The 13,331-nt window shown below is 39.1% G+C and overlaps 2 long non-coding RNA genes and 1 other non-coding gene across 3 annotated transcripts in view; 1 reads left to right on the forward strand and 2 right to left on the reverse strand.

Annotated features, from left to right (window-relative positions):
- LOC134658889 (uncharacterized) overlaps window positions 1–13,331 on the forward strand; it is a 582,766-nt gene that overhangs the window by 190,710 nt on the left and 378,725 nt on the right. The window lies entirely within an intron of this gene.
- The window catches only part of LOC134658875 (uncharacterized), a 397,606-nt gene that overhangs the window by 6,962 nt on the left and 377,313 nt on the right, over window positions 1–13,331 (reverse strand). The gene's annotated exons all lie outside the window — the stretch shown is intronic.
- On the reverse strand, window positions 1,430–1,502 carry Trnad-guc (transfer RNA aspartic acid (anticodon GUC)). Its single transcript has one exon. It is a non-coding gene; the product is annotated as a tRNA-Asp (tRNA).

Genomic DNA, 13,331 nt, shown 5'->3' on the forward strand with positions numbered 1-13,331 from the left:
TTTTATTCAATTCGGTTGAATTTCGTATCGCTCCGGAAATACCACGGACGATAGTTCATTCCACAGCTTAGCTTTTCCATGCAGAAAGTTTCTAGAAACTTAATATTTAAAAACAAGCGACAACAACGGTTGCACTCCGGGAGTGCCGATAGAAGTGAAAACTCACCTCACTATGTTACCGACGCCCGGTAACACGATACATACGTTTAGCGGGGGTATTCTATTTATTTATTATATATTATTATCATTCTCAAATAAGATCACACTTTTTCATTGACATGTTTATTTACATACTGCCATGACAACGTCAAATTATTTGAACATAGGTAAAGAGTCTTGAAAAGGAGTCCGCAACATAAATGTCAAATAACATTGCACAAAATCTCTGTTTTGACATTTTGCTGGGACATCAGTTAGCCGCGACCATGTCCAGTGAAACCTGTGTCGAAACGTCGGTATATAAAGGTAATTGAATAAATTTCGCGTTAGACCCGTCTATAAATGTGAGTAAATATGTGTTCAAAACGCGAAAGTTTTAAATATTATAAATAACATTGAGTTTTTCTTTATTGATTTAAATGCCATTTAAATTATGAGTGGCCACCTTACGGGGCTTACGGTCACGTGATCGCCTTACGCCCCTTACGGTCACGTGATCGCCTTACGCTGTCCCGAGTTTATCATTTTTTCCCCACCTCAAAAAGTGCCCAGCGCCGCTAAAGAAGTTTTCACTTCAAAAAATAAATGACACTGCTAACTTTTTCCTGTGACATTTGTTTCGAACAATCGGTGCAAGTCGAGCGCTATTTACAGTAGCCTAGGCAAAACAATACACCGTCACTCGAAATAATTAGTATTTTACTGTAACTGATATCGATTTGATATTCTGTAGTTTACGAAGGTACAGTCAGCAGCAGAAATTGCTAAGCGGGCGAGGTGTTCAAAATGATCTTGACGCGAATTTATTGTTAAGAGAATAAGAGCGTCAAGGTAATTTTGAACACCTCGCTCGCTTAGTAACTTCTGCTGCTGACTGTACAATGAGAATACCTACATATGTATATTACAACACCTCAACTACAATATGGAACATAGTAAGACTACGCGTCACTATCAACATCATAGCACAGTTTTTCGGGGGCAAAAACATACTAGTCAAGTGCTAGTGATTAATTAGTGGTAGTGTTTAATATCGATTCAAGTGTTATTAAGTCAAGTTGTTTAATTTTAAGATTTTCTAAGTGTTTTTCTATTTTATTTGTAATATTGTAATAAATGAGTGTTATTGAAAATTGTAAAGGTGAAGACCTTTGTGTGCAATACAAAATTGATCCATTAAGGACGTTAATTCAATTTTAATTTTTAACAAGCAGAAACGTCTGCGTACGATGCTATTAAGCTTAGAATAAATTTAAAAGTGAAAATTTACTGTCTTGGTTGAGACTTGAACTCACGGCCTCTGGATCGACGCTCCAGCGCTCTGCCATCTGAGCCACCAAGACCTCATCCATTGCCAGCAAATCTTTCCACCAAAGTGAGACAGTAATTTTTCCACTTTTAAATTGACGTTAATACAATATTCTCTAGCTTGATATAAATATTATAATCACAGAATAGTGCTATAAATATGTTATAGTCGATATATCATCTTGGCCATTGTCCGTATATGTCTGCCAACGCAAGCTGGTTAGAATCTACTGAATTATTGAACTATAACTGCTGATTAGCTATGGACAGAAGGGACATAATATTTCGTGAATAGTGGTACCAGTGTGGCCACCACCAGTTTGGCACTGACATAAACGCTATCGAGAACATAACTTGCTTTCTATGCATCTCGCTCGTACTCGCATATTAGTGCGAGCGAGATGTATAGAAAGTAAATTACGTACACGTTAGCGTATATGTAAGTTTTGACACTGTCAGTGACTCATGGTACGGGCTCAGAACCCCTAGTGAAAATTTCTTTCGATAGCGTGACGACGTTCGCTTTTGCGTTATGTCTATTTTTGTATAGGATTTTGAACAGCGCGCCAAGCGAGAAGTTTTAGAAACTCAAAATCCCATACAAAATGACACTTAACGCAAACGCGTACGTCACGTCACGCTATAGAATAAAATGTACACTAGGGGTACTGCAGGCGTATTATGGATGGCATTATCCAAATGATAATATAACTGTCACTTTTGAACACCGCGGGTTAGAAAGTGACGGACACCGTTTTATCACGCTGTCACGTAGACAAGAATGACCATCATATCTGTACTGGACGACAGACACTACGAAGGTCACGTGACTATTTCCAATCATTAATTTTCATGAATCTAGCATGCAGCATGGGGGGAAATGACCGAACGGGATAGTCTTATGTATCTTTCAGTAGGAGTAGCAGCGAAAGCGCTATTATTGTTTGTCCTTGTCACAGTTTCACATTTTTTTTAATTCCCCACCATAAATTAGTATGGATTATGGTGGGCAACAAATAAATTCGACCAATCATAGTGTCGCATTGCCTATGTTTTGTCCCGCATGGACGCACGCGTATATCACATTTATAAGTGTAAGGCCTGAGTGGACGCTCGGAGCGGAGCGTTCGGCGGGGCGTGCAGCGTGGCTGTGGGCTCACGCGTGATGTGAGCAGCGTGCACTAAGGCCGCTCCTATACGCTTGCATTTGTTTAACATGCACGCCGCACGCCCCCCGCTGCACGCCCAACATGAGCGTCCACTCAGGCCTTACACTTAGGATCCTACCATCTGTGATTATTTAAGTAGCGATTGTCATTTTCTGCCATTTTGGCAAGCCCGCCTTGGTAACAAAGTTGGCTAGTCTGTTCCACAATACTCTTGAATATTATTGAGTTGAACGCATGTTGAGTGAGGTGTGAATAATATATTAGATTGGCCTTCTAGCGCCATTTAATATTTTATTACCGAGAAAATTATAACTTATGTCATGGGGTTGGGTTACCTATGTAGAGTTTACATTCATCATCATCATATCAGCCTTTTATCGCCCACTGCTGAGCATAGGCCTCTCTTCCAGTACGCCACTTATCCCGGTCCTGAGCCAATCTCACCCAGAGGTGACCCGCAATCTTCCGAATATCGTCCACTTATTTTTACATTATACTCAAAGATCTAAAATTGCCGGCAAAAATATAAAAGCGACTAAACTCGAAATGATGTCATGTCTTGTTGGAGGTATTGAATTCAGAAATAATGTGATTGTCAAAATTAATTTTCGTTTTATACTTAGAGTTTAAGCCTACATAAATAAATAAACGAGACTGATTAGATATCATAGTTTTTTATTAATTTGTATACCTATAGTAGAGTCACTGTGTACTGTTAGAGTCCCTGTGTACTACAGGGTAGAGTCACAGTACCCCAGTACCGGTACACAGTGACTCATTTCCCTTTTTTTTAAACCTAGACTAGCTTCTTTATAACTGTATTAATTGAAAGACTGATAATGCAGGGGGACATATGAATAACCAAAGTATGTTGAATTTAAATTTCAGGTGAGTATAATAAACTTTTCTTTATAATTTGGATGGCCGAAAAAATCCTAGTCACTATTGCCGACCCGACCCTATTCCAAGATTTTTTTTTTTATACCACATAGGTGGCAAACAAGCATACGGGCCGCCTGATGGTAAGCAGTCACCGTAGCCTATGGACGCCTGCAACTCCAGAGGTGTTACATGCGCGTTGCCGACCTTTTTTTAAAAACCTGTACACTCCTTTTTTGAAGAACCCCATATCGTAGACCCTCGGGAAAACCTCGGAAGGGAGCTCATTCCACAGCCGGAGCGTCCGCGGGAGGAAATTCCTCTTAAACCGCAAGATACTCGTATAACCATCGATACCACATCTTCTCCTGAAAGCCTACCGCGAACCACTTTCGACGTGTTGCCTCTCTATCGCACTTGTAAATTCGTATATAAGTGTGACAGGGAAGCAACACGTCGAACGTGGCTCGCGGTAGGCCCTCTGAATACAGCTTTTTGTATTTTCCATTCCGCTTTTCTTGGAAACATTCGTATTTGTCATGCTACTTCAGTCAACAGTACTTTTTGTACCGACACTGACTGAAATAGCATTACACATTCTTTTTCGTGAAAATCCGATGGAAAAAAATTATGCACTACATCTGTGGCTTCCCTGGACATTTTAATTAATTTCTTTAATTTACAGTAACCATGAATCAAAAGGTAAATTACTAAAGAAGAAAACTCTCTTCCAATCAACTCAAAGTTTAACCTTAGATTTGCCTAACACGGCCAAAGTTACCCAAACTTTTTGATCAATTCGCCCCCGGTATGAAAAGTGGCAAGAGGCAAGAATGAGGAATCGCCCTCACGTCCCGCTTTCGTATCGGCTCATTATCCGGTATAATTAATTGGAGTTGAACAAAGTTGCGGTACCGCAATTTTGGGTACCGGGACTTTTGGTGGCTGGATGTGCTTCTCGAAAGTGTAAAGGTTTTTATTCCGTAAAAAAGTTTTGTAAATAGATATTAACTTACATATAAAGACGGGTCTATTTGACGGGGGTTAGTAAATAGGTTGGTAGGTAACAATATAATGTGTCAGTCAACTATAGAGTGTGTTCGGAAAGAGATGTATTGGGCCCCATACATTCCACGGCTCTTCTCTTTCCGCACAGACTCTAACAGCAAAAACTACAGATAAAATATAGTCAAAACGTTAAAACATGCAAAAAATTAACTTCACTACATAGTATAAAATAAAGTCGCTTCCCGCTGTCTGTCTGTCCTTATGTATGCTTAACCTTTAAAACTACGCAACGGATTTTGATGAGATTTGTTTAAAATAGATAGAGTGAGTCAAGAGGAAGTTTTATGTATAATTTGTTAACCCGTGCGAAGCAGGGGCGGGTCGCTAGTTTTAATTAAAAGAAAGATTTTATTTTGTCGTTTAATATAGGTCGATCAATTTTTACCAGCAAGAAAAAATTGATTGACGTAACTGGTGACCGAAGAGCTGGCGGCTACCTCGTACAACTTATCAGCATTGCGATACAGCGAGGAAATGTCGCCAGCATCCTTGGTACAATGCCTTAAGGGCCTATATTAGATTTAAGGTAGTTTTTAATTTATTTTAGTAATACCACTGTATATATCTTGTCTACCGACAATATATATTATTATCTCAACATTAATTTCTATTTCTTCGTAAAAACGTAGGTATTGGCCCGTCTGAATCGATAGAGAAACTCCCCAAAAGTTTTTGTTGAATCGGGAAAGGTTAAAGATAAAAACATACGCCTTTGTCAAATGCACACACAAAAAACACCCTTAAAATCTAATCCAGGCTGGTTTTTGGGACGAAAATCGCTTGGCAAACGTAACCCTTTGAGGGGAATTGGTTTACTAGTTATCTAGTTTCCAGGGACTTCTTTGTTAGTGAAAAGGTATACCAATGATTTATTATACTCAAGATATGTATAGGCGTTCCAAAATTGAAGCGCTTACCTTGTGACAAATTGTACAAGTTCCTTTAGTCGCAACTGGGGAAGCGAGAAATGTGCACGTGCTATCAAGCTACCGTTCACCGAAAGAGAAATGTAGACCTAATAGCAGTGCCTTTTGATTCTGGACTTTTCGACAGCCATATTCGAAAGTGACGTTTCTTCAAAGAAATACGTCACTTTTGAAACTTGTTTGACACTGACATATCCGATCCATATCGTTTCAATATCTTATATTTGACGTATCTTAAAGTTTGAATATGGCTGCATAAGTCGCACAATTTTTCGTCGCACGCTTTTAACATACTTATATGTTCATTTTTAGTTGTCTTTCGCCTTTTAGTACCTATTTGTTTCTCTCTCATTATCTCAAAGGTTTGCTGGAAGAGATCTCTATTATGGATAAGTTCGCCTTTGTACACTTTCATCGTTTACTCTGTTGTTTCTGTTTTGTGTTAACTTGTTTATCTATCTATCTAATACCTTTAAAAGAGCAATTCTTGTATATTTATGTATACATATTATTTATTTATATATATATTGGGAATCTCGGAAACGGCTCTAACGATTTCGATAAAATTTGCTATATGAGGGTTTTGGGGAGCGAAAAATAGATCTAGCTAGGTCTTATGTCTGGGAAAACGCGCATTTTTGAGTTTTTATATGTTTTCCGAGCAAAGCTCGGTCACCCTGATACTTTAAATTGTGAAATAAAGTGACATACATACATACACTCATTATCCTTACACATGATTAAAATTATCATTAAATCCAAGTATATTATCATAATTTTATTATAAGCTCCCACATTCGGCATAATCTCTCAAAGTATCAAAACTTAATCCTGAGTGACAGAAACTTTATATTGTAATTTACTAATCCCATACTTACGTAGCTTTAATTACAACATTTCCAACATTTACGAAAGACATTGATTTAACAAAGTTATAACTTATATAATCACAAGTCTTTACATTTCCTGGCATAAATAATTTTAAAAGGCAAATTAGACAATGAAACATTGGCAAAGTAAGGCAGGGGAATAAATTAGAAAACTTGGTGTGAACGCGTAAACATCAAAAAGTTTGGTGTCACGATGGAAACGATACGATTGTAGCCAGTATTTTGACTTTCTTTGAGCTGCTCGACCGCTAAATACAACCGATCTGGCCTAACGGGTAGGGTAACCCTGCCTATGATAAAGCCGACGATGGTTGTGGGTTCAAATCCTGTTAAGGGCATTAATTTGTGTGATGAGGTTAGTTAAATTATGCTTTATTCCTTTCTTACAAATACATAAGTCAAAATGACAGATAAAGACAAACTGTTCATAGCTAATTCAGGCCAGTAATGCGTTTATGAATAACACTATTAGTTAATTTCGATACTGCTCTAGGCAACGCCGCAGCAGTACCTAACGTTTCACCAGTAATGCTGCTGCAGTCATCTTCAGAATATTACCGCTTAAAAAGTTAAAACGATCATGAGCCAAGCGAATAGATTTAGTTTATTACACTCTGGCTAATCTAATGGAAGCACTGAGGAAGGTTTTCTACTTATTACAACATTTATAGTTTTGGTACATATATACTCGTAGCTCGCGCATACGGAATTAAAACTTAGACTCAAAAGACCATAGGCAATTCAAGCGTTTTTTGGCGGCGATTTTTGGTTTTGATTTTTACAGCAACAAAAGTATGTTTACAGTCAGCGTTATCGAATGACTAAGGGCTCATTTAGACGGTGCGAGAACTCGCATGCGACTTTCATTACATTGCGTCATATGATCGGTCGGCTGAATTGATGTAACCTCAATGGTTTGCAATGTAACTAAAATCGTAAATCGTAAATGAGCCTTAAGCGTTTTTTTTTAGCAGACAATATTCTATATTTATTAATTTAACTGTTACAAAAGCGTGTTCAGGCCCGGTGTGGCTCGGTTACAGGGTTCAGAATTACGACTCTTTGATGTCGAGTAGCCGTTTGTAATTTATAATAACTTTTGTTTTTAAAACTGAGCCTCATTTCCACTTTTGAGTTACTCATTTCAAGTTTAAGGTAAGGGGCTGATTAATGATTATGTTACAATCGAGAGAACTGAGCGAGACCTTTTAATAAACACGAGGCGGGTAGTTCTTATTGTTTTGCTGGCCTAGGCCGGCAAACTTATATGTCTGGCGCAATATAAGTAAACTTCTCCACGCATGATTTAAAATATTAGTAATATCTCGTAAAAAAAATAGGTACATGATTTTTGAGATAGTTAAAAGTTTCTTCTTACATATTTTTTAGTTCATAAGCCAATCAATACTCGACGAGTAATTTCCTCGTAAATAATATATAAATACTATAATTTTAACTATAGAATCCTAAGAAATCTGGCCAGCAAAGTTTTTGATTAACAAATTTCTTTTGAAATTCCTGTTTTCGAGGTTCTACTAAAACATTTATAACTGCAGCATTATTGTTTGAATGCCTCAAGCAAATATTTTCTCTGTCTAACCAAAACCATAAATCCGAAATCCTATCTGCATTAAACTTGTCACGTTACAATATATTACTGTCACGACTAGTGATGTGCCGTGCCGGTACTGGGAATTTCACTCGAGCTAGTAATTTGACGGTAACTTTCCAGGTACCTATACAAAAAATTGGCCAAGTGCGAGTCAGACTCGCGTTCCAAGAGTTCCGTACATTAAGTCCGACTTACGCTTGACTGCACATTTCTAATAGGTATTCCTGTTATCTATAGGTAAAGAACTATTTTGTGTTAATTTTTTTCAAAATTTTAGACCTTTAGTTTTGGAGATATAGTACTAGATCTAAGATCCCGTTTTCTAAGGGGACCTTGCATTTTGGAGACAAAGCAAACCGCTTGGAACAGGTGTTCCTGGGGGTGATCTGAGCTAATTTCGCCCGGTTGCCGAGAGGTCCCCCCCAGCAGGTGGGCAGGGGAGGGGGGGGAAAAGTGCCTCCGGCGCGCCTCACTCTAAATTTTATATCTGCATACATCTAGCAACTATATCAAGTTTGGTGTCTTTTTCGTATAATTTGAGGATGGAGAATTCATTTCTGTGACTAAACTTTCACTCACCCATACAAAAAAATCGAGAAATTCAAAATTCAAAAAAAATCTTTACACTTTTTTTTTTGAAAATCCTCTACATAATTAAAACTATGAGGATCTGCTCTAAAAAAAAAATACATGTGAATAGCCCAGTTATTCTACTATATAGAATAATAAACTTATCAACCATTTTTAACTAATAATTGTATTTAAAAAAATGTTTTGTGTCGCACGGCGGACCGTGCTGAAGTAGGTATACCTACACGCATTTAGTTTAGACACGCATTTACTTCAAAACATTATTCAGCATAACGCAAGTAGGTACAGAAAGTAAATATTTAAAACAATAAAGGAATTTACAATAAGTACGATATAACTGAATATTGGATTATCCTATGCAGAATGAGTTGTCTACCTACTGGATAGTTTCACGACAGATCAATTTTTTATTTAGTTATTGTGACCTTTTATCTTCTACGTCTTTTGAGATACTTATCTATGTATACATAAAAATTATACTAAATTTGCGTGTAGTGTAGGTATCTAAACGGAGGTGAATGCGGTGCAGTGCAGCGGCGCTCGCGCTCAGGGACCGTTGGTATTAGTTCCCAACATCTTTATTTAACTTCCGTTAACTTGAATCTTTTCCGCCGTCTCACTATCTGAAGGTTGTCTGGAAGAGATCGCTATTTAGCGATGAGTCCGCCTGTTGTTACCTACATTTTTGTACCTGTTCATACTTTTGTAACATTTCTTTTGTAGTGTGCAATAAAGCATTTTATTATTATTCACTTTATTTATCTTTCATCTTAAGTTAGGTTTTTTATAATATGAATATAAAAGTAAAATATAAAAACACTTACAAAACAATAAAAAATACATATAAACACATTATAAAAAACCTAACCTAGGGTGCCGCCAGCAGCGGGGCAAGGCCCAAGCTGCCGGTGGTCAGGGCCGCAGAGAGAGGAACTGGCGGACTATCTGCGCCGTTTCCAAGATCACCGCCTTCTGCATCTGGCGCCTTCTGGCCCTTGATCCAACCACCTAGCGAGAGTCTCTCAAGATGTTGGTCGAGACTCTTCGCTATTAGACCGTTCACTGAAACGACTATCGGGACAATTATCGTCGAATCAACATCCCACATGGCGGTTATCTCGTGAGCCAAGTACTTACTGGACTTGTCCTTCTCGACCTTCACGAGATTCTCATCATGGGGGATGGTGATGTCAACGAGCACGGCCCGACATTGCGATCGATCTATTATCACAATGTCAGGCTTAAGTACTCGCCGTTAGCAAGATGAGAACAACCGGAAATGATATGCCTGAGTGACTCTCCGGGACGGCGGCATGCCCCACAAATGTCGACCGTACCGTCCTTCAGGATATATTTCCGATAGTTGTTCGTCATCATTACTTCGTCCGCAATTGCACAGGCAAAACCCTCGTTTTCTCCGAAGAGGTCCCCGAATCGTAACCAGTTCACCGACCCGAGCAGGTCCACATCGGGTCCCGTGAGGGCCTTGTAGAACCGCCCGTGTAGCACCTTACTCTCCCATGCCGCCTTGCGATCCGCAGTACTTAGTACCACAGGTTTGCGCCAGTTCTCGTTTGCCCAGGAGAGCGGGGTGAGCTTCCTGTCTACTGCCACCACAACACGATGCATCCCACACTCGTTGTTAAGGAAATAATTCCTGAGATTGTACACCTGGCGGTTGTGGAGATCCTTGGCGTTTAGGAAGCCTCGGCCTCCACACTTCCGTGGGATGTACAATCTCATAACTGACGAGCGTGGGTGTAGCATGCGATGCATGGTGAGCAGTGATCGGACCCTCCGATCTAGGGCGTCCAGTTCGGTCTGAGTCCACCTTAGTATGCCAAAGGAGTATGTGAGTAGGGGCATTACCCAGGCGTTGAAGGCGCGCACTTTGTTGCCTCCTGACAAAAAACTGTTAAGGACTTTTGTGAGCCGACTGAAAAAGCGCTCCTTCACCGACCGTCTAATACCCTCGTCCTCAATACCCAACGACTGTGACATACCAAGGTATTTATAGGTTTCTGATTCAGAGATAGATCTGAAAGCCATTGTCTCAGAGAGTTGTAAATTTGTTGAATTTACAACCCTCCCCCGCTCTACATGTATAACCGCACATTTATCGACACCAAACTCCATGTTGATGGCACTACTGAAGACTTCGGTAGTTTTCAGTAGGTTCAACAAGTCTTGGCTATTTTGTGCAAATAATTTGAGGTCATCCATGTACAAAAGGTGAGAAATGACTTCACCCTCTCTCCGAAGCCGGCAACCTAGTCCCAAATCTTTCAGCAGGGTGAGGTTCATGAGGAGATTCAGAGCTAGGCAGAACCACAGGGGACTCAGACTATCACCCTGAAAGATTCCTCGCTCAATCCTTATAAAATCCTGCGGGCCAGAGCGGTCATCCCCGCCTCCTGGTTGACGAAGGACTGTGGTCCACTGCCTCATACACGCGCTTAGGAAGGCTCTCAAAGCTGCATCAACTTTATACAGCTCTAAGTCCCTCCCCAGCCATGAATGAGGCACCGAATCATAGGCCTTCTTATAGTCAATCCAAGCGGCTGAGAGGGCCCCCTTGTTCCGCCGGATTTGTTGGCATATGGTCATGTCTATGAGGAGGAGCTCTTTAGTACCACGGGACCCAACCCTACATCCATTTTGAGCGGAAGCCAAAATATTGTTTGCGACAATGTGCGCATTGATTTTTGCTCTCAAAATGGATGTAAGGAGCTTGTAGAGTGTAGGCAAGCATGTGATGGGTCTGTAGTTTTTTGCTTCCGTGGTACTACCGGACTTGAAGAGCAGGAAGGTGACACCAGTTGTTAAGGAAGGTGGGAGAGAACCAAGCTCGAGGGCTTGTTGGAATTGTGCTGCCACTTATTATTATTATTTATATATTTCATTTATATTTGCATATATATCACGTCCAGAAGTAATATATTAATGTAATCTACAAAAAGAAGCATAATAACTTATAAGAAACCATCAAAACATACTTAAAAATCCTAAAAGCTGCATACTGCTCTTACAATGCAGGTACGCCGCGCGACATAAATATTTTTTTTTACAGAGTTATAAAAGAAAAATGATTGAGAAGTTTACTATTCTATATATAAGGATAACTAGGCTATTGACAGGTATTTTTTTTGTAGAGCAAATCCTCGTAGTTTTAATTTTGTAGAGGATTTTCAAAAAAAAAAGTGTAAAGTTTTTTTTTTGAATTTTGAATTTCTCGATTTTTTTGTATGGGTGAGTGAAAGTTTAGTCACAGAAATGAATTCTCCATCCTCGAATTATACGAAAAAGACACCAAACTTGATATAGTTGCTAGATGTATGCAGATATAAAATTTAGAGTGATGCGCGCCGGAGGCACTTTTGCCCCCCCTCCCCTGCCCACCTGCTGGGGGGGACCTCTCGGCAACCGGGGTAAATCAGCTCAGATCACCCCCAGGAACACCTGTTCCAAGCGGTTTGCTTTGTCTCCAAAATGCAAGGTGGTGGACCTTAGATCTCTTGCTAATAATCGGGGGAATTCTTAACGAATTCACAAAGGTCACGTTATATGTATTGTGTTCCTGTAATTTGTAATAATGTATGTACCTACTTATGTTTTTATTATTATCTCTTGTGTGTCAAATTCTATACTGTCGAATTAGGATACCTAGCCTGTAACGATGGTTGTGTGTATGTAATAAATAAATAAATAAATAAAGTGTGTCAAGCGACATAGAACTAACTCAACAAAATTCTAGTTTAGAAGTCTTGATTTGGTAATTGTTTTAGGAAAATATTCCCGGTAATTAATTCGGGAATACTTCCGAAAACAGAAAATAGCACATCACTAGTCACATTCCGACTATCCCTTTACAATGAAGTCCCGATTGACCGTTAATGACAGAATGTCACGCGAGACAATCATGACGAAACAGTTATCAAGATTATGAATAGAATATTAATTAAAAGTTGGTTTATTAGGCTTTTGTCTGTGGTTAATAATTAACGGGAATAAAACATTAGTTATGTTTGCTACTATGAAATCTATGTGCCAGTTAGGTGTCATTCTGAATCCCTAACAACGTATGTCCTAAAGTCACTTGCCCTAACTGGTTTGTCCTAATGGGCACATGCCCTAACGATCAATTGTCATAACGATTATTTTCCATAATGTAAGGTTCTGAATGGTTAGGTTTTAGCAGGCAGGCAGGTAGGAATGGTAGGTAGCAGCAAGGCCAGAAATGTGGGTTAAGTTAGGCTTAGAACTGCGACCCTCGCAAAAAAGAAAATTAGCTTAATAACATTATGATAAGCAATCAATAATTAGGGAAACCAAAATTAGGGTTTTTAGTGCTAGGACAACTGATCATTATGACAAACAACATTAGGGAATGCAAAGATAGGAGAAAAGACTTTAGGGATTCAGATATAGATCCGTGTCAGTTTCTTCATGGACAGTAAGGGTTTAAAAAGTATAACTAGGTACCTATTCATTAATTTTACAAAATGTAATGTTGAATAATAGTTATTTACGATACAAGTGCGGAAAGTAGGAAATTCGCAAAAAGTGGCGATAAATTAAAACACGACCGAAGGGAGTGTTTTAATTCGACATGAGTGTCGAGTATCGTACGTTTTACAGTACATATGGCCCCTTAAACTTTTGACATATTTGCACGGAAAGTGCTCATTGCTGCACTAGTGGGTTTATGAAACGAACGATGTGAGTTTCA

The sequence above is a fragment of the Cydia amplana genome, chromosome 23 (genome assembly GCF_948474715.1).
Source record: "Cydia amplana chromosome 23, ilCydAmpl1.1, whole genome shotgun sequence".
NCBI lineage: Eukaryota > Metazoa > Arthropoda > Insecta > Lepidoptera > Tortricidae > Cydia > Cydia amplana.